The sequence below is a fragment of the Coenobita brevimanus genome, chromosome 21 (genome assembly GCF_032717465.1).
Source record: "Coenobita brevimanus isolate Jiangsu-jjx chromosome 21, ASM3271746v2, whole genome shotgun sequence".
Lineage (NCBI taxonomy): Eukaryota > Metazoa > Arthropoda > Malacostraca > Decapoda > Coenobitidae > Coenobita > Coenobita brevimanus.
This window is the reverse complement of record NC_136974.1, coordinates 13,331,023-13,353,813: the sequence shown is the minus strand read 5'-3', so window position 1 is coordinate 13,353,813 and position 22,791 is coordinate 13,331,023.

Below are 22,791 nucleotides of genomic sequence, written 5' to 3'. Positions count from 1 at the left end.
TGAGTGAGCAAAAAGCAAAGTCATTATTAACCTGCTAGGTCCCAAGCCCTAGACATAAAATTAATGCAGGAGGAGTATTGGGTTTAGGAAGTGTGAGGGAATATTTTTGGTGTAATCGATTAAGTTCTTTTTAGTATTTTCAGGTCAGGAAATCAGAGGAGGATGACGAGCCACATGAGACAATATTAGCACTGCCTGACTTGCTCGCTCATTCGCTCGAACTCGTTCCACACTTTCAGTGTGGACGCCTATTACATGTTTTGTTTTTGGTGTGAAAATTTTCTGTTCACTTGCATTCACTTGCTTTAATATTTTCGCTGTACAATACTTAATTTTCCCCTTTTTAACTTATTATCGCCTGCCTTTAGAAGGCGGAGCAATAATATTTCTGCCTGCCTTTGTGTGTGTGTGTGTGTGTGTGTGTGTGTGTGTGTGTTTCCATTATATCTTATGAACGGCATGAGCTATCAACATGAAACCTTAAGGGTATCAAGATATGGTCAAAATCTTGGACGAGTTCAAGAATGGACACTCGGGGTCAAGGTCACCAAAATGGCTGCCAAAGGTCAACTAGTTTTTATCGTCCGCCTTTAGCACCATTATATCTCATGAATGACTTAAGCTATCAGCATGAAACCTTCAGGGTATCAAAATATGGCCTTAATCTTGGACTTGGCCAACAGCATATTCTGGTGGGCTATTAGCATTCGGCTCCCCCATGCTTTTCTTTCATTTCTTCATGACATTGTCTTGCATTATGAAGTTTAATTTACCTGAAGATGATACACATTCGTCCAGAGATGAAATAGAATCGAGTCCAACTCAGACTGAGCACTCACACGACGATTTTACTCGTTTGAGAATCAGAAAGACTTATTCGCGAGAAACCTTTCAGTCAGCTGAGCCACAAATACCTGTCTCTACTGCTCCAACTAACTATTCCAATATATATTTTTCATACCCTGCCCCCAGAACATCACACATTTCTCAGTTACCTTCTGATAGAAACTTACCTTCCTTATCCTCTCCTACCACTCCCAACATTTGTGTTACCACTGTTCCAATAATAATTTCTGCTACTTTTTAACCCCTTAACCACAGGGCGTCACTTTCGTGACACTTGGGCACAATGGATCATACCGCGGGGCGTCACTTTTGCGATTCTGTGTTATTTTGAATTCTCCTGGGCTTTCAAGTGGTGGCTTGTATCATCTATCAGTACTGCCAGTGTCCAACAATAGTCAGCACTGCTAATGTCATCTGTACTCCCATCCACTGTTGACAGTTTAGACATTTATCCCCATTCTTGACTCCCCCTCCTACCTCCCCTCCATTACCCTCTCCTCTCACCTGCCTGGCCATGCTGCGCTAAGCAAATCTTCCCCGGAATTTTCCACTGATTTCATCCGTTGAAATAAGCCCTATGCCCTATTCTTATACAAAATAATATATACCCCCCAAAAAAAATAATAAGGTAACTGATAGTGCCATACACCTGGAGTTGGCTAATTGTCACCTGGCAACACTCCACGTGCATTTGTTCGCTAATTTTCCCTGGTAATTTCCCCTTGAAATATGCCGTATAATCTATTCTCGTAATAAAAATATATATAAGGAAGGGAGAAACCTAAGTGATATTTACATTCACCTGGAATTACCTAGTTTCCTGCCAATCATTTCACAGTATAAAAATTAGCAGCTGTCACCTCGCTGACGTTGTCAACCCTTGGCGGCCCCATATCCGCCTCGTCATTTAGTTCGGTGTTGTTTCTTGAGATGAAAGCACGTTGCACTCGTGCCCCTCCAATTCCGTCACTTCTAGAGGTCCCTGTGACCTCTACCCCAACTAAACCTCGTGTGGGAAGGGGTAAAGGACTAAATGACTGCTGTGGAGTGTGAACTGGCTAATTTATCCATGATAGTGATGGACAGTGACTACAATCTGGTAAATCATGTGATGAGACAGTGGAGGAAATGGTGATAAACTACGAGTGCTTCAGTGTCCCAGGTTCATCCTGGCTCCAAGGGAAAGGAGCCCTTATTTACTGGAAGTGACAATGTATAACATAGTGTAAATAAAATAGAAATGTAAATAATTACTAATATAAGAATATGAGTACAAATACTTGGATTAATGACAGTCAAAGCTTTGCTCTCTACGCTAGTATACTGAACGAAAAAGTTAATGCCTGGAGTGAAAATAAACTACTATTACTGAAGGAAACTTATGGATAAATACTGTATGTACTGTATATATATATATATATATATATATATATATATATATGGAGTGAAAATAAACTACTATTACTGAAGGAAACTTATGGATAAATACTGTATGTACTGTATATATATATATATATATATATATATATATATATATATATATATATAAGTGTAATAAAGCAATAGGAATATAAAGTGTGAGTGTGTTTATGAATAATAAATGACAGAACACCAGCAGGGAACGAGTGCAAGTGGGGAGCTCATACGCGCTCATAATTTTCATTGCTTTCACAGTGTTTTTTTTTTGGTGTATGGATTCCAAACTACTTGATAATTATAGAATAGTGTTTCTAGTGATAATATCAGGCTGTGGTGATCATATTATGGGATGTCGGGAAGTGTAAAATGGAGAATTCGTTACCCAACTTCAGAAGTCTCCACAAGTCCTACGTTACTCGACGAAGGCTCAACAAACATCCCAGGAGAAAGCTGAAGGTATGTGCCATATGCACATATAATTATAATATTCTAGGACTAATTGATTTTTGGCAAATATTTATAAAAAGTCAGTCAGAGCGTGAATATCCTCGCAGGACGTGCAAGGAGTGCAAAAACATCCCCGCAGTGTAGGGGTTAAACTATAGCAACTGAGCCTTCAACATCCCCTAGTGCACCTCAAATGATCTTCATGGAAGATGCATTGCGTCTCAAGTTTATGAGTATGAATTCTGCTATTAGTGTTTATGATTTTCATTACTCGTAGCAATGCCCAGTCTACAGTTGCAAACAAAGAACTTGCAATAGACGGTGCTAAGATTGCATACCTTAGAAGTAGACTAGATGATGGTTATTCAAGAGTAGGTTCTGTTATAAGATGTAGATTCCTGGAAAAGTTTACTTCCTTTGATGATTCTGTCCCAAATTTGTAGATTATTTTTTATGTAACCACACACAACTAGGATGCTTGGTGAGTATCTACAGATCACTGGAAAGTATGGGGCAGGATAAGTTCACCCCTCCCGATCAAAATACGCTGTTAGAGGCAGCTGCGGTATCAGCTACGACAGTGACAACTTTTTGAGGGACTGCGAAACAATCTGTGCGCAGAAACTGATATGATAAAAACCACTTTAACACAAAATGATGTAGCTTCGTGCAGTTTAACCATTTACTAGCCCAACATCACCTTCTCAATCTCAAAGCCAAGGACACGTTTCACGTCCACACAACAGACAAAACACATCACGTTCACCAGCTACGTCACGTGCAATCCCTGCATTGCAAAGTAGATTCTGTCATGACATGCCACATCTAAAAGTAGAACTAAGACAGTTTGTTGGTATTGCAAACGGTCGAGTAGCTCACTGTTACAAAAGACTTGGAGATGAATGAGGATACAAATGTGATAGTAGAGCAGCTTTATGATCATTCAGTAACAAGTATTGTACTTATTACAAAAGTGTCATCATTCTACCAGCAAATGCCGTGTCCTTTGCCAATACACAGTCGGGGGAAACCACGCTCTAGTACCAACAGAATCCTCCATAAAACACAAAACTGTGAGCTCCCCATACTCCAGATTGGTCCTCTGACCTCACTTAGGTGTAGTTGTCTTAGGTAGGCTAATTGTGAAGGAGTCCTTAAATCATTTTTTATGAACTTTGGGTCCGTGGTAAACTCAATATCTGAATCCTCCCTAGACAGTAATAAAAGGATGATCCAACGGGTTTGGATCATTGAGCCCCCTGACATTCGCCTCTGTGGTGTTGACGGCTCAGAATTTTATGTTAAGGACAAGATAACTCTTGAATTACAACGATATGACTTAAGAAGACATTTCACAGCTGAGTTTTATGTCACAAACTCCGATATACTGCGGATGTTTTGATTGGTGCTGATGCCATGGCTTAATGTTCTACTGAATTGGTACCTGCTTGTGGTAGTATTACTCTGAAGGGTCGTTAATTATGAGATGTAAATGAGTCAACAGTTGTGTCCATGTTAAAGGGAGTGTTATGAGATACTGGTATTGAATTATCTTCATCACTCTCTACCGTTGTCTGTGGAGCAGGAGTTAAGGTACGCTGTGTCACTGAATTTAATATGAAAGGACAGGGTGTGGGTAATTCAACCGTGATATGTAACAGCCGCAAAGAGTCTGAATTACATTTTGCAACATGCGAAGATGAAACAAGCAATGACAAAATGCTGCACAGCTTTGTTGTCGCACGAACTCGCAAGTCTCAATTCGTGCTGTAGGTGTGAAAAGAGTGAATGCAATAACCTTACCTGAGACGTGTTGTGTGATTGGTTTAACATATAAGTCAGCTTTGTGTTCCGTGTTGGAGGATAGTTTGTATTATCTTTACCTACTAAATGTCACCAGTGCTTCATTAAAACTTAAAAGTGTTATAAAGACTGGCTGTTTCCTGGTGTTCCCATCGGCCGTCAGGGTGAGCCAAGATATACCATTCTCTGTAACTGCTATGGATGATAGTGATGATAATATACACTGCGTAATTACCACTAAAAACTCTACGAATTCTGCTACGACTCCTTCAGCTGGCATTACCCTTCAAGTAAACCCCGGAGATATTCCTGAGCATTTATCTTCTGCAGACATACAGAGATGCTGTAGCCTTAAATGGTGAACCAATGAGAAATAACATTTTGTAAAGCACACCACTGAATTGAATCTCAGTACTCAGCCAGTTTATGTCCTGGCATAGGCTATAGATTACCCCATAGCTTATGAAAAGAAGCTGACGAGATAGTACAAGATATGTTTAATCAGGACTTCACTGAACACTCCATCAGTCCGTGAAGCAGACCGTTTTTCCTAGGCCCCAAGAAGGAAGGCGAGGTCAGGCCCGTAACTGACTACCATTAAGTAAACTCAGTCACTGCACAGTACCTGATCAATTCCTTACGGTACCTGATCAGTTCCTGTTACCAGTCTCAACAAATTTACTTCAATCACTTGGCTATAATGACGTTGTTTTTACTTCCCTTGACTTAAGTGGCTACTGGCAATTAGAAATGGAACAGTCTTCTCGCCTCATAACTGTATTCAATATCCCTCCTGGCCACTATCATTTTAAACAGTTACCTTTGGTCTTAGAAATGCTCTATTAGTCTTCATGAGGTTTATCCATTCTATATTCAGTGGTATTATTGGCCATTCTCATTTTGCTTATCTAGATGACATCATTGGTGTGTAAATCAATCCCTGAACATTTTGCCAAACTACAACTAGCTCTTATTCGCCTCCAAATAGCAGGCGTAAAAGTAAAAACTCAGTAAATACAACTTCCTGCATAAGAGAATTAAATTTTTTGGACATGTGATTGATACTGAGGCATTTCATACCTCAGATGAGAAAGTTAAAGCTGTTGCTAACTTCCCCGAACCCAAGAGTACTTATGATGGAAGAAGTATCCATGGACTGAGTGGCTACTATCGGCGATTTATTCAAGGTTATGCACAGATCGCCGCCCTTCTTACTAAATTACTTAAGAAAATACCGGTAAACATTTTGTTTGGACTAATGACCATACTCGTCTTTGAAACATTAAAGACAGCACATATTAATGCCGCAGTCTTGGCATTCCCTGATTATAATAAGCCTTTTCTTCCCTGTACAGAAGCACCTGGTGTGGGCTTTGGCGCAGTATTGATGCATGTTGATCGTGCAAAGAGAAAACGTGTAATACCGTATGCTAGTTGTGCCCTCATTGCCACTGAACGTAACTACAGTGTTGCTAACTGGGAGGCTTTAGCAATTGTTTGGTGTCTCAAACATTTCAGTCATAATCTACAGATATCCAATGCATATCCAAACAGATCATCACCCACTTCGTGACATATTCAAAGGAAGAGATCTTATCGAACGTCTAGGACGATGGTACTTGCCTTGAAAAGCTAATGTAGTTGCAGATGCTCTTTTATGTCATGCAACTGCAACTATCTAACTATATCAGCCAAGTGAAGTTCCATACCCAACTCTAACCTCATATGTTGCCTGTAATTGTCAGCGCACAGACCGTCTGTGGCCTAAGGCTATTTACTTCTTAGAGTCATGAGCCACTTCGATCTTACACACTCTGCCAGTCAGTAGATGAACTCGTGTTAGACAATGATATCTTGTATAGGAAGACAGCCCTTACCAGTAAGGACATACATAAATGAGGCACGTCAGCTCGTTGTTCCCACTGATTTAATACCTGGAGTACCCCACATCCTCGATAACGCACCTCATACATCCCATCCGCGAAAGGATCGGAATTTGAGACAAGCGCGTCTTTCATTTTATTGACCTACTATGCGTAAAGAAATCAATGTTCACAGTGGTTCCTGTGTCCCCTTTAATCGTCATAAAGGGTCAGCTGGATAACTTACCCCACTTCTGCAGTATCTAGCTCCATCACATCCATGGGAAACTGTTTCCACTGACCTCCTTAAATTGCCTCTCACGAAGTCTGTTGCAGAGTATTTATTTGTGTTAGTTGATCATTCCCCACATTACTTTGTTCTCGTAGCTCTTCAAGACAAAACTGCTTAGAGTGTTGCACCTGCCTTCACTGATCATGTTATTTGTCCATTCACTACGCCATCAGCCATTATTACCGACAGTGGTTCAGAGTTCAAGAACAGTCGTCTTGTTGAGGTATGTAAACAGTATGACATTAATAAAATGTAATGTCATACCCAACCATCCAGCTTCCAATGGCCTTGTCAAAAGACAAAATCGTAAGGTGCTGGAGTGACTGGGGTACTAAGGTTCTCAGAGCACCTGTTGAGACGAGTGGATACCACAAGCTGCTGCTTCAATCAACAGCTCCATTAATAAATCCATTGGCGAAACTCATTCTTTGTTCGACAAGGAGAGTATGTTTTCGCCCCTGTTTGTTTGTTTTTTTGTTCGTTTGTCTGTTAGCAGGATTACTCAAAAATTAAAGGAGTAATTTGAATCAAATTTGGTGAGTAGATAGCCCATGTCCCCAGGAACACTTGATTAACATCTGGGACCGATCCGGATCGTTTTAAATTTTCTGGATCCGGAGAACATTTTTTGTGAACCCTAACCAATTAAGAGAGAACCTAACCCATCATGAAGAGTGGTTTAGAAGTTACGTTGCGCCTGTCAGAGAGATTCGCTCCACTGAGTGTCCCTCTATTTTAAAAGGGATTCGATAAATATTTGCCCTATTCAGTGCTATTATCAAATCCTAGCCCACTCTATAACTCGGGCGATTATTTGAAGGTGAAACTTCATTTTTTTTAAGAAGGAAGAAAGAACCAAAGGCCAGAAGCCCACAAACTGTTCTTTCCAAGAAAAAACAAAGACAATACGAATGATAGCCAAATTCAAGATCCGCTCGAGATGCCTGGACACACTGCGTTTGAAAGACTAGAGACCATAGGAAGTAGGAAATACAGTCATGGGGACACAGTTCCGGAGATGACTTTTTGCATAAATGAAGGACTGGGAGTAATGGTTAACTCTTGCATTAGAGACTCGGACAAAAAGGGATGAGAGTTTGTTTGTTGCTAGATCGGTGCTACGTGCCTGTTGTAGAGGTGGAGGGATGCAAGCAGATAGTTCAGAGGAGCAGTGACCAGTGATGTAGCAATAGAAAAGAGATAAAGATACAACAGTGCGGCGAAGAGACAGAGTTTGAAGAGAGCCAGTAAGAGAAGGAGAGTTACTGAGCTGAAAAGCCTTTCACTCCACCTTGTTGAGAGGTACTGTATGTGGGAAGCCTCCCCATACATGAGACTTGTACTCTACACAGTGGCGAATAAAGTATACAGTCAAGAACTGTGAAGGGGTAAAGAATGTATGGGATCGGCTTAGCACACCTAATCTCTTGGAAGCAGATTTTACAAGAGATGTAATATGACCTTTCCAAGATAAACCCCGAGAGAATGGAACCACAAGTATGTTTCAGGATGATGCAGGATTGAGCTGGATATTATCAAATACTAGTGGGTACTCCTATGGAAGATATTGTCAGGTTAATAGATGTGGGAACTGTCCTTGATGCATTAAAAACAAGATTACTTTTACTCCAGTTAGAGATACGACCCAAGTCAGACATTAGGTGTGCCATAGCCTCGTCCCTTGTTTGTTGAAGTAACTGCTGAGATGGGCGTTGCGGGAACCGAATGAAAAGGTGAACGGTGGAATCATCAGCATATGAATGGATAGGGTTGAATGTACAGCTTAGAAGGTCATTGATGAATAAAAAGAAGAGAGTTGGTGATAGGACAGCACCCTGAGAAACACCACTGCTGATAGATCTAGAAGAAAGGTGGCCGTCATTAACAGCAGCCATAGAACGATCAGAAAGGAAGGTATTGATGAAGGCACGGATAGAAGGATAAATACCGTAAGAGGGCAGGTTGGAAATTAAAGATTTATGTAAGACTTGATCGAAAGCCTTTGAGATGTCAAGTGCAATGGCAAACCTTTCGCAAAAGTCCCAAATGGAGGATGACGAGGAGTCTGAAATGGAGGTGAAATGATAGTCAGTGGAACATCCCTGACGGAACCCATACTGACGATCAGAGAGACGGTTGTGATAGGAAAGATGCTTTAAAATTTTTCTGTAAAGAATAGACTAGAAAACTTTTGCGACACAGGATGTTAAAGCACTGGGCGATGTTAGAGGATTGGGAATGGTCACCCTTCTTTGGGACAGGCTGAATATGAGCAAACTTTCAGTAAGAAGGAATGGTACAAGTTGATAGACAAAGACAAAAGAATTTACCTAAGCAGGGTGTAAGATCAGAAGCACACAGGAGGGACACCATCATGCCCATATGCCTTTTTAGTATTGAGGCCAGTGATGGCAGAAAATACATCAGTTGAAGAAATTTTAATGTCAGCCATGAAGAAGTCAGAGGAGGGAAGTGATGGAGGAACAGCACTGGAATTGTCTAAGGTGGAACTGGAGGAGAAAGTCTGAGCAAAGAGAGCTGCTTTATCAGTGGAAGAAATAACTACCGACCCATCAGAGTGGAAAAGATGTTGGAAGGATGGTGAGGTAAACTTGTTAGAAAGGTTTTTAGCAAGGTGTCAGAAGGAGGGGGAAGAATTCGAGTTGGAGAATTGAGAGCATTTAGTACGGATGATATTATTTTTAGCAGCGCGAAGAACACACTTAGCATGATTCCGGGCAGAAACTTAAAAAAAGATGGGATTCAAGGATGGGTTGGCTCCAGTATTTTTTGTAGGCCCTCTCCTTGTTGCGGACAGCATCACAAGAAGCGTGATTAAACCAATTTTTTTTTTTTTGCATCAGTCAAAGGATATGAGAAAGGAATGAATGCTTCCATGCCCGAAAGAATAACCTCTGTAATGCGCAAGGCACACTCAGATTGCTCCCGGCCGTGGAAGCAATAATCATTCCAGGGAAAATCGAAGCACTACTGCTTGAGGGCCTCCCAATCAGCAGCTCCAAAGTGCCACAACCGACGTTTCTTTGGAGGGTCCACAGGCCGTACTGGAGTGATAGGACAGGTTAAGGTAATGAGGCTGTTATCGGAGGAGCCCAATGGAGAGGAAAGATTAACAGCGTAAGCAGAAGGATTAGTTGTAAGGAAGAGGTCAGGTATGTTGGACCTCTCTCCAAGGCGGTCATGGATATGGGTAAGGTGCTGTACAAGCTGCTCTAGGTCATTAAGGACAGAAAAGATGTAGGCTTGTTCACCTGATGGATCAGTGAAAGGCGAGCCAAAGGTGGTGTTGAACACTGAAATCTCCTAGAATGGAGATTTCAGAGAAAGGAGAAACGGATAAAATGTGTTCCATCGTAGAAGTAAGATAGTCAAAGGATTTGTCATAGTCAGTGGAATTAGGGGATAAGTGAACAGCACAGATATGTTTAGTCACAGAATGACAGGAAAGCCGAAGCTTGAGAGTAGAGAATTCAGTATAATCATGTTGAGGAACAAGAGAGCAGGATAAGTCATTGGATACGTACACACGACAGCCACCTTTGCTTTGAACTGAGTATAGAGAAAGTAGGAGGATACAGAGAAGGGTTTCCTCTCAGTTGCCTCAGACAGCTGAGTCTCAATTGAGAAGAGAAGGTGAGGTTTTGAGGAAAGATGGTGCTCAACAGATAGAAAGTTAGATGAAAGGTTGCAGGAATGAAGAAGTAAATCAGATAGTGGTTCCAGGTAACTCGTTGAGTCGGCACCTGGAGAGGGACGGATGGCAGACTTCCATAATACACAAGTATATAAGAGCTAACCTGGGCTTGTCTAAAGAGGATGTATTACATCGCCAGCATAGCCTTGCCTCACCTATCAGTATTAACATTGGGGACTTAGTATTTACTCATTCACACTTTCCCAGTTTTAAATTGGATGACAAATTTACGGGCCCACACCTCGTGATCTGTCGTCATGGTAACAAATTTGAGATTAAAGACTTGTCATCTGCGAGTATATGGGTTAACGCAGGTGATCTTAAGGGAACTCCCACATATTTCGAATGAGAGGAAAATCAGGAAAATAATGGATATTTCTCCTTCTTCTTCCTCTTTTTCTTCTGCTGTCCTTGCCACCCCTTCATCACTTTCTACTCCACCTTTTAATGAGTACAGACAGAAGCTTCGCTCAGCAACTTGCCCCACTATGTCTTGTGTTCTGTTCTTCCACCCATCAGGACCACATAGCTGATCTGAACATTAATCCGGATTCCTTTTATAGGTATGACGTTGTGGAGAGTGTGGACAGCCTTGCTGGCTTGCTGTATTCGGATCATCTCTGGGTGATGAGGACAGGGATGGGGTCCTCTGCCTAGGGCCATCGGTAAAGCCCTGGGGGCAAATAATGGCAGTGGAGGAAGTCATCTCAGTCTGTTTTGATCTTCAAAATTTGATGATAGTCACACAAGAACTTCCAAAATCTGCTAGTCAGCTGTCTACCATACGATCCCTATTCACTTCCTTAGTAAACAAACATGAAGATGGATCTTTCTAGGTTCCACTGTATGAACCTCTTCAATGGAAACCTGTTTGGATCGAGAAACTGTTGATTAATTTTAATGCCTCCCTGCCCCATAGTGGCCCTGTCGGAAGATCACATTCTCATGTAAAGCAAGGTCTCTCTGATCTCGGTGGCAAAGTCCTTGGTGGTGATGTTGGCCTAGCAACATCTAGTGATTTGTCTGCAAATCATGAACAATAAGAAACATCTGCTTCAGCTTTGGAAGCACAGGATAGGTTGTTGAATGTTCGCCATAAGTTACTAAGCAACACTGTCACACATATGTATGAAATGGGCACCCAGCTGAAAAATTTTTTGAATGTCTTAGAGAATCTGAATGATAAGAATAATGATGTCACAAAAATACTGTATAACAGCTTTCATCTTGATTCATTATCTTTGTCCCTCTAGTCATTAATGTTACAAGTAGAGGACCTGTTAATAGATGTTGTTAATGGTCATGTTACCCTAGATCTTGTCCTGATGTTAGATCTTCGTTTAGGTTTTGGACAGGCTTGCACTAATTTTAGTCGTGATCCTATTTTCCCTTTCTTAAGTCTAGAATTGTACTATCCTGTTCTAGAAGGTACCTTCCTTTCCATGAATATCATGGTCCATATTCCTGTTCGTTCTGCAGTCACCCTTGATCTCTTCCAATTAAGTACTTTCCCTCTTCCTTTCAATGGCTCCCTTTACAATGCGTCTGTGTACTCTGAATTCTTTCTCCTCTCACGAAAGTCAGGCGCATATGTTTGTGGCTTTTGCCCCATCATATATCTTATACTCGTGTTCGCCCATCCCCAATCCCTACGTATTTGTCCTGCGCTTGTTTTTAATATCATTCATATCAGAGCAACCCCTTGTGAGAAAGCTGTCAAGACAATTTCTTCTGCATATTCTTTCACCCCCGTTCCCAACATACCCGTTTTTCATACGCACTTAGGCCATGTACAATACTTATTTTCGTACACCGTCATTTTTTTAGTGTTACCAGTCTCAACATTCCTGTCAAGTCACTCTATGTTTCCAGTCTTTACATTGCCCCAGACTATTGCGCTATCAAGTCAAATTCTCTCTCTCTCTCTCTCTCTCTCTCTCTCTCTCTCTCTCTCTCTCTACATACCCAACAAATCAACACTATGATATCCGTTCACATAACTGAAATCTTTGCACCTTGTAGTACCCTTTCTATATTCCTCATTGAAATGTAAGTATTACCCTTTCTCAGCTAGACACGATTGCTTACCTTAACAGTTCTGACTTTTTAAGTGATCGCATGTCACAGTTCATTCTTCACCCTTTTTTAATCCCTCATTTTGTATACCCTCCTGTTGCATTCACCGCAACAGGATTCTTGATCATAGCACTTTTTGTCCATAGCTGTGTTAAAATGCATAGAAAAAGACAAATTACGTTGGAACATAATGCAAGGAAAACAGTGAGACTTGTTAAATCTGAGAGTGACGTGAAGAAATCGCAACCTGCCCCTGATGTTGAAGAAATCTGAGTGGTAACAAAAAGCAACTACCAAGTGCATCATCGTCCACTTCACCTCTACTATACATGTTGATTTGTGTGAAGATGTGTGATCATCCATCTAATTATGTGAACCTTATTTAGTTATTACAAGATCTTATTCTCTCCCAGTACCATCATAAATCCTCTATAGCCAGCTATGTTAATGAAGTTTTATTATTCATCCGTATAACAAGTATCAGTATTTTGTCATTCTCTTACGTACAGTGTATACATTAATTTTGTTAAATATTTCCCTGTTAACTAGCAGGCTCTTATGATTAGTACAATATACTCTCATATAATTTTTGTTATCAACTTATGTTATCAGTGTTCTTTTATCTGGATTGTCTTTTATAAATCTCTACTTCTATAACACATCGGGAGACATCTTATTTACCCGGTGGGGAGGCAAATGTAAGTAAGCCGATGTTTAGTGCTTAGTCGTCATAATATAGACGCTGCCAGAATGCAATGAATTGGTGCTGACCGATTCTTCTGGGCAAATTTCCAGGCTTAGGATGGGAACGCTGAAAAGACAGACTCAGCATAACGTGATGGATGCGAACAGAAGCTCGCTTACCTTTCTCAAAAATGAAATTAAGGGAGGCAGAGATCTACTAGACTCCAAGGGTGTATCATAGCCCTCTTCCAGTAAAGTATCCAGCCGTTGTATGGAGTCTTTAAGAATAATCCTAATTCCTGGTAGTATATCTACTGATCTACATCTTACACCATAGCTGTGCCACTGTCTGTTCAGCTTTGTAATGTCATCCCGTTAGATTTTGTACTCGTAATGATAATTCCAGGATTTATGTTCGTGTTTAAAATACATTTTGTACGCTGGCTGGTTGTGTATTACTTGAAAGTAAAATCAGTAACTTTTGAAAAATAAACAACTGCAGATGAGTAATACTAAAACAAATTTAGTAATATGTTTATTGTAACTGAACATTGGTTGTAAATCGATCAGCTTAATCTACGATAGTAAGGCAAAATTATGTAACGTTCCTCTACTTTCTAAAATAACAAACATAACTGATGTGACACTGAAATATTACTGGTACTAAATTTTTAGGCGAAAAGGCACTTGATATATTGTGACACCTCATACTGGAATCGCTTATACTAGAGTCTTTCATGTACATCGTCCTTCAAATTGTCTTTCTGTGTATGTACATGCACAATGTTGCAAGTTTTCAAAATATAAGTGGAAGGAAGGTTTTGGAGGAGATGAATTCACCTTTAGACATATTAATAAAATGAAGCAAAGATAACTTTGAGCACTGGTTGTCACTGTCTTGTTAGATGCAGCCATGTGTTTCTTGCCCTCAGTCTTCAGCAAAGTAGTATGCTGTTCGATGACGTACGGTAGATATCCTTACTCGTCTCTTGCGTCTTGAAAACTGCAAATAATGTTAAATTTATATGTAAGAGATGATCAGTGAAAATGAAATGTGGAATTAGGAATAAATAACAAAACACTAAAAAGATACTGAATGATTAACATTGCTTTACTTGTACCTCTCGATGGTAGGTGAAATGATAATGGTATCTGTGATCGTACAGTACACATGAATGAGCAAAAGGAATATGTGAATTCATCTAGTAAAAACAGTTAGTAGTTTAAGTGGGTCACAAAGAGAGAGGAGAATGAATAGCTAAATCATAAATGTCATGAGGTCAAAGTATATGAACTACAAATTGATGAGTTAAATGAAAGGTAGTACAGTATGTATGAGTGCTGTCAAGTGCAAATATAGAAATGCCAGGATGGAATGTAAAATGAAAGATGGAACATTAAAACAAGAAGTGATACTGAAATTTTTTTTTTTTTTTTTTTTTCCAGAAAATACTTTTTAGAAGGATGCTACGAAGTGAATATGAAGATATCGTGTTTCATTCAACGATCACATACTGATGTGAGACCTTGATTCTCTCTAGAAATAATTATGTTGATAATAGTCTCTTGAAAGCAATTGGTAGAATGAGACTACTGGACTGAGACAGGAATAGCGAAATATGCAAGAAATTTCGTATGTAACAGAATGAGAGTGTACGCAGGGATGTGTGCTGGCGTGATTGAAGGAGAAATTAACCCCATTCAACACGGCGACACATTTTAAATTTCACTCATGTCATTATCCGACGATTTTATTCAATTTACAGATATTTGATTTCCAGGGTTTTCCCCAAAGCTGAATATCATCGTCTGGTAGCAGTAAGGATATGTTACAGCACAGGGGCATCGTAGTAATGTTGATATGATGTGGGGAGATGGAAAGAAAGCGAGGTGGCAGACTAAGAAAAAATATGTTTTAGAGTCATGTGAATGGTGAACTAAACAATATACAGGAAGGGGTCAGTCTCTAAATTCTAATGAGGGAGAAAGGGGGACCTTCATTAGATTTATTAGCTTCATGAGTACGAAAATTAAGGCGAAGGGCGGTAAGCTAAACATCATCCTTGCTTCCTTGCAGAATCCCACGTTCTGTATACAGTACTTAACCAGAAAAGGATTGGATATGTGCCATGCTTAAGACAAATTATGGGACTAACTCTGCTATTAATTTTTATTTAATAGACTTTGTGATGAAAGGTGTGAGAGAAAATAATAATTTTGGAATGAACTGGGTAAAATGACAGTATACTCGTACATACTTCTAACTTACGGGCCCTTTTTCACAAATTTAGGAGGTTTTCTGATATTCTTCCATAGCGATTTAGTTTGATTTTTTTTTTTTTGTTATCATTTTCCTTCTTCCCCCCTGGGGGTAGGGGGGTTTCAAGAATACTCCCCCAGAATCCCTGCTTGTCGTACGAAGCGACTAAAAGGGTTGGGGATGGGTTAGTGCCCCACCCCGTAAAAAGAACTAACTAAAAAAGCGAATAAAGCGCCTCGGACCCGGACGGACCATACGTTGACGACTAAGGAAAGTGTATGCTGCCTTCATGGACTTGGAGAAAGCTTATGACAGAATAGATAGGAAAGATATGTGGAAGGTATTAAGAATATATGGAGTGGAGGGGAAATTGCTGAGTGCTGTGGAGAGAATGTACGAGGGAGCTAGGGCTACGGTGTGAGTGGATGGTGAGCTAAGTGAGTTCTTTGATCTCAATGTGGGACTGAAACAGGGTTGTGTGATGTCTCCATGGCTGTTTAATATATACATGGATGGGGTTGTAAAGGAGGTCCAAGGTAGGGCAGTGGATGTGGGGCTGGCCCTAATGAATGAGGGTGAGATTTGGAAGCTTCCGGTGTTGCTGTTTGCTGATGATACAGTATTGTTGTGTGAAGATGAATGAGAGTTGCAAGGTTTGGTGAATGAATTTGGGACAGTGTGTAGGAGGTGGAATCTGAAAGTTAATATAAACAAAATAAAGTTCTAGTGTTTGAGAGGAATGAAGTCACAGAGTGTGCAGTGAGGTTGGATGGTGAGGATATGGAGAATGTGAGTGCATTCAAGTACTTGGGTAGTGTGATGAGTAAGGATGGAACTTTGGGGGATGAAGTGCGTGAAAGGGTACAGCAGGGAAGGGAGGTTGTTGGTACACTGAAAGCAGTGATGAGAAATAGGGAGGTGAGTATGGAAGTTAAGAAGTCACTGCATGATAGTATTGTGATCCCTACCCTGACGTATGGAAGCGAGGCGTGGACCTTGCAAGAGGGGAACAAGTCAAGAGTGAGAGCAGTGGAAATGAGTTACTTGAGAGGAGCATGTGGAGTGACGTGGAGGGACAGGTTGACGAATGAAGAAGTGAAGGAACGTTGTGGGGTAGATGTGGATGTGGTTGAGAAGATTAGGAGAAATACACTGAGGTGGTTTGGACATGTGGAGAGAATGGAGAATGAAAGACTGACTAAGAGGGTGTATGTAGGTAAGGTGGAGTGAGGGAGAGGGAGGGGTAGACCGAGGATGAGGTGGAGGGATGAAGTTGAGAGGTATATGAAGGAGGGGGGGTGAGTTAGGGGGAGGGTAGTCAAATGGTGGGTGACAGAGCGACTTGGAGGCGTTTTGTCTGCGGCCACCCTTTGCGGGATTAGGGCGTCAGGCTATAGATAGATAGATAGATAGATTTTCCTTTTTATATCAGTATCGTCTTGGTATCGACATAGATTACAAAAATCACATACAATAGAATATCAATGTGACGCAATAATATGAATGTGGTACCAGAGAGCCAACGAGAGTACGGACCATAGGGAGCTGGTTATGGGTGATACACTCGTATAAGAAAGAGCTTTATGGTTAGTGTGACTGATATCTTGCTACAGGTTAGTATAGCAGGGGGAAAACGATATTGCATGTCGACTGAAGGGTATGTGGATGGAAATGAAACTTTGCATTAGACATTCATAATTAAAAAAAAAAAATGGATGGTTACACATGACACAGATAAGAGGAATGTGTGTTGAAAGGTCTGTGACTAAGCATATTTGCCCAGGGTGGGGCTGAAATATTTTCCGAATTTCTAAGGTTAATAAAAAAGGCATCAAAGCTGTTATTCCAAATATTATTTTGCCATCTGAAAGTGCATCTTTTACAATTTATTATGATATATTTTCGAGCAAGATTTAAGAACAATGGTGTTTGCTTAAGTTTTCTTGAAAATTATGTCGTCCAAATGGTGACCTGAGGCCTCTCCCTGAAGTTCTCCATTGCCCTCCTAGCCATCGCAGGGGGTATTGCTTCAATTTTTTGCCGTATGACAGCCTTTAGTCCCTCAGTTGTTTGAGGTTTATTCTTGTAGACCTGAGATTTGAGGAGTCCCCAGAGGAAAAAGTCACAAGCGGCAAGATCGGGTGAACAAGCTAGCCTTGGGATATTGCCTCGCAGAGAGATTAGGCGACCTGGGAACATTTCTCTTCCGACTTCCATGGAATATCTTGCTGTATGGGCGGTAGCACCATCCTGTTGGAACCACAAAGCCTGATTTCCCAGCCGGTTGAGCCTCGGCTTGAGGAAATTATGCAGCTTGTCAACATAAGCATCGGAATTTACTGTGATGCTCTTCCTTGCTGGTCTTCAAAAAAGGGCCTATTACCCCAAATCGCAATAGTGCACCAAACAGTAACATGTTCACTGTGGAGAGGTCGCTCATGAAGTTGTCGAGGAATGTTTTCTGCCCAATACCTAAAATTCTGCTTGTTGAAGCAGCCAGACAAATGGAAGAGAGCCTTATCACTTGTGAGGAAAACGGCATTTGCTGCAACGTTTCGAAGGATGGCTTGACAAGATTCTGTGCAGTTTCCCCAGTCACATTCATTAAGCCTCTGCACAGTCATCACTTTGTATGGATGGAAATGAAGATCTTGGTGCAGAATTCTCCTCATTGTCCGAGCTGACTTCTCCAAAGCGAAAGCGTGCTTGTAAGCCGAACACCGTGGGGATTGTTGAACAGCCTGTGTCACCTCATGGATTTTCTGTGGCGTCCGAACGTTGTGAGGTCTAACTGGAGGTTTAGTTTTGAGAGCTAACCTGTAGCATGAAAATGTTACACTCACAACAAAATGGTTTTCCTGTCAGGAGGTTAAGCATTTCGATTTATGGTGAAATGCAGTCAAAATGATCTCGGGGTTGAAATAACAGATTAGCCGTTTTTTGAAAAAAAGTCTCAATGACGTACGCACGATGCTCACTACCCACTCCATGACGACAACTGAAACTGTGTCCCATGCAGTGATTCCAGTGGTCAAAACAAAAATTTTCAAGATGGGCTTCAAAAATCTTTCAAGATCAACCAAAAATTTTCAAGGTAGAGAAATAATGGAAAAAAAAAGTAATTTTATTATTTTTAATAATTACAGATACTTTACACATCAATGTTCTTCGTTCTAATTTGCATAAAAGAAAACGATTTTTTGTATAAGAAATAAATAATTAATTTTTATTACAATATATTCATTAATGAGTAACTTTTGCTGTACATAAATAACTGAATTCCTTAATTCTTAACTGAAATCAATAGTAATAATTCTTACCTACCTTTGGTAAACTATTTGAAATTTTAAGTTAAACCGTTTTCAAGGTTATACCCTAAATAAAAGAAAACGATTGTTTTTTAAGAAGAAGGGCAGTCAAAATAATTTAAAAATTATAATAAAACTAGTTGCTATTAATATGTACTACAAGGAACATAACATCTATACGGTCACATTAAATACATATTTAAACATTTATCTGGACATAACAGTGCCAAACAAATGACATGATTATACATATGATATTGTAGCCAATTGTTTAAAGTAAGCTTGGATTATCACATCTTCCTCCGCACTTTCCGAAGCTCTGTAAAATTTCCTTACTCTCTTTTTCAAGTTCTGGAGAGATTCATTGTACCTTCGCTGGCATCGTCCTTGTCTTACATCCTTAATGACACACTTTGAAGGTTTATATGAAAAACACTCAGCATTTTGGCGAGATATTGCTTGCTTGGCCAGCAGGCTACTTCAAACTGTCCGATTTTTCAGTCTGATCCAACATTGACAGACTCTCTCTCTCTCTCTCTCTCTCTCTCTCTCTCTCTCTCTTTCTTTAATATTTTTAATTTGTCGACATAAATATACTATTTTTCAAGATTTTATATATTTTCCTTTTTTTCTTTCAAACTTTCAAGCTAGGGGCAAAATTTCAAGATCTTGAAAATTTTCTTCATGTGCTGGAAATGCTGATCACATGTGCTATTCATCAGCGCAAACCTCGCCCATTTTTCGCCCCTAGCGCCAAAGCAACAGCAGTGGCAAAATCAGAGGGTATTTCAGCCCCACCCTGTATAAATGTTTTATTGTGTTAGAAAAACTTCAGGATGCTAATCAAAAATCACAATGATGCCACAGTGTTTCCCTTTTCTTTTTCTTTTTTTTCTTTTTTTTTTTTATGGCGAATTATTTGAAATGGCCGCCGACTGGATCTATTTCTCATCATTACTTCTCATCCAAATCTCACAGACAACCATTCTGGGCGTCTGTTTACAGCAGTGGTGTCAAACTCAATCCTTCCCAAGGGCCACACTTCAGTTCTGTTGATCGTCTGCGGACCAAGTCTATTTAACAATTTTATTACATTTTTGTGACAGACTTTCAACACCGCTTATTGTCAGTTTCAACTGGTGACTACTCTGACAATTTTTATTCCCATTCACAAGCTAGACTAACCACTGACCTCAAATAAAGGTAGGAACAACAGGATAATACCCGTTAAGCAAACATCGACTCAACCAACACTGTGGTACGACTGTCTCTGTGAGTCTAGACCAGCGTGTTTATGTTTTGCACTTAGTCCAATTTTATCAAAGTAGGAAATACTGTTTCCAGATTTCCATCAGCTTAGTACTATATTTGCACACTGTACTATACATTATTACTTTAGAGTGCATGCAACTTATAAATCTGCAATATAAAACTAGAAAATGTTGAATGAAAATAATACCGAAATAATACGGCAAAGCCGCAGCTTATTGAAACGTTCAGAGAAGTTCGGTACACCTAACCTTCGCAATTCACTGGCTTCTGCTTCAAGCTACTGATTATATATATATATATATATATATATATATATATATATATATATATATATATATATATATATATATATATATTCAAACTTTTTCCCTCATGATGTACAAAATATATCATTTCTAGACCTTTTTGACGACGATCACGAATGTGCAGTCCATTTAAGCATAGCATGTTACAGTTTTATGGACACTACCTTTTATCATCTTGGTTGAATTTTACCGCTGGACGCATATGCTTACTAATAAAAAAGTTTTCTTAGTATATCTGAGGTTTCGAATTATTTTAAAGTATGACGATTCCTCGTATAAATTCTGTCACCAAACAGTCCAATACACATTGCATTTTCATCGAAACTGAGTGACAAAACAGGAAACTCTCCTGCAAGACATAACAGAGAGGGAGTTTCAGCGCACTTTCGCAAAGGTCAAACTACTGTAAATCGTCGAGCTTTAGACTTCCTTTGTTGGTGCGTTCCAGGCTTGTCCCTGTACAGCATCCGGCAGTAATCCTAGAGCATACTTTCATTCCAGAAGCCTTGATAGCAATGCTCCATTGCACTGATATCTTGATGGATGCTTTCTCCTTGTTCGTCAGAGACGACTCCCAGGTTCTGCTCGAAAACTTCAAGGTGTGAATGAAGAAAATGAACTTTCAGCGACATCTGACACCCCATAGCAGCAAATGAATTGAGAAGTCCCTCAACACCATTTCCATAAGTCGGTGACCTCTTGTTTCCCATGAAATTTTCACATATCCACTTGAATGAGGTCCAGGCAGCCAGTTCCACATCGGCCAGAAAGGTGCTGAAGTTGTGGTCTCTCAGAAGTTCCTTTATCTGTGGGCCGATGAATATACCTTCTTTCAGCTTAGCTTCAGTGATGCCTGGGAATTTGCTTGCGACATATCCGAATGCTTCAGTGTTCCTTCTTCCCAGTGTCTTCACGAACTGCCTCATTAAGCTGAGCTTTATGTGAAGCAGAAGAATGTCTCTGGGAGCAACCAAGGGCTTGTTCGCGATGTTCGAAGTTCCTGGCTCGTATGTTTGTCTAGGTGGCCATGTAGACTGCACGTAGTGCTTGGAAGTTGCATGGCTGTCCCAGAGGCATAAGAAACAACAGTGTTTTGTGATGCCTGATGGGAGTCCCATCAGCAGACCGATCACTTTCAAGTCTCCACACAACTTCCATTTGTATTCTTCATATTTTATGGTACAGTATCTAAAAGTGCCGCAATGTTTTCACAGCACTCTTTCATGTGCACTGAATGTCCTAAAGGCACAGAGGGTTTCATATTCCCATTGTGTAGCAATACAGCCTTTAAGCTTTTCTTCGATAAATCAATGAATAAACGCTATTGAGAAGGATCATGTTCCTGTGAAAGGCAGTGGAACAATCCATCAATATCACTGCAAAAACACAGTGGTCCATCAACAGAAAAATATGAAGAAAGATCTTCATTCAGTTTTCTGAAGTATGTTACTCGAACATTTTTCTTGAGCAGACATTTTTCTTTCAAGCGAGATGCCAAAAGTTCAGCCTTGTCCTTCGGACTACCGAAGTGAGTCATTCAACTCTCCTTGAGGGAACTGTTCAAGTGTGTCTAAAACTCTGCATCCTAAGCTGCATCATCTGACTCAGTTTGGCTACATCTTCGTCCTCATCATCGCTACTGACGATACCATCTTCTGGTGATACTGGAATGGGAAGATCTTCATCGTGCGACACTGATCTTACTGCGGATTCCAAACTGGGGTAAGCAATCTTGTGCTTGTTCTTAACAGAAAACCCGTATATGTTGACCTTGCAGAAGTAACAATCTGTAGCATGATCCTTCGGCTCCCTCCATATCATAGGAACGGCGAATGGCATTGCCTTTTTTCCCTTACTCATCCAATCTCTTAGTTCATTCAAACAAGCTATACAAATTACATGCGGTGCCCATTTTCTGCCTTGATCTGCAAGAGCACAGCCAAGTACAGACGATAGACCTTCTTGATATCGTTTGTGTTGGGATGAACGAACCAAAGACATAGCAGAAACAATCGGGGCTATTTTTGCATTGCTTTGATATTTCAACTGATTTAATAAACAACAACAGTTGCAGAAAAGCATAAGCAGCGTTAAGAACAGGAATATATGTGAATATTGTTATAAATGGTTTCAGCATGAAGGTTAATCATTCATCATAAAAACTAGACGTGGTAAGAAAAAACGGATGGAATTTTTGGAATCAGCACTTAAGACTATATGAAGAGCACACAAAACTTTCATGATGATTTTTTAGTGTTGACCTGTGTATTTAAATGTTTCGTGACAAATTTGTTCACCGATAATTAATTCATATAATATTTTTATCAGTAAAATTGTCAATAAATATTTCATAAGTTTTGTAAATTTTGTTCACTTGATCATATGACATATTTTCTGGGATTTTCCATTTGTTATTTCTCATTTTTTCTTAAGTCATCGTGGGCCATTCTTTCCTCATCGAGGGTCACATGTGGCCTGCGGGCCACCAGTTTGACACTTCTG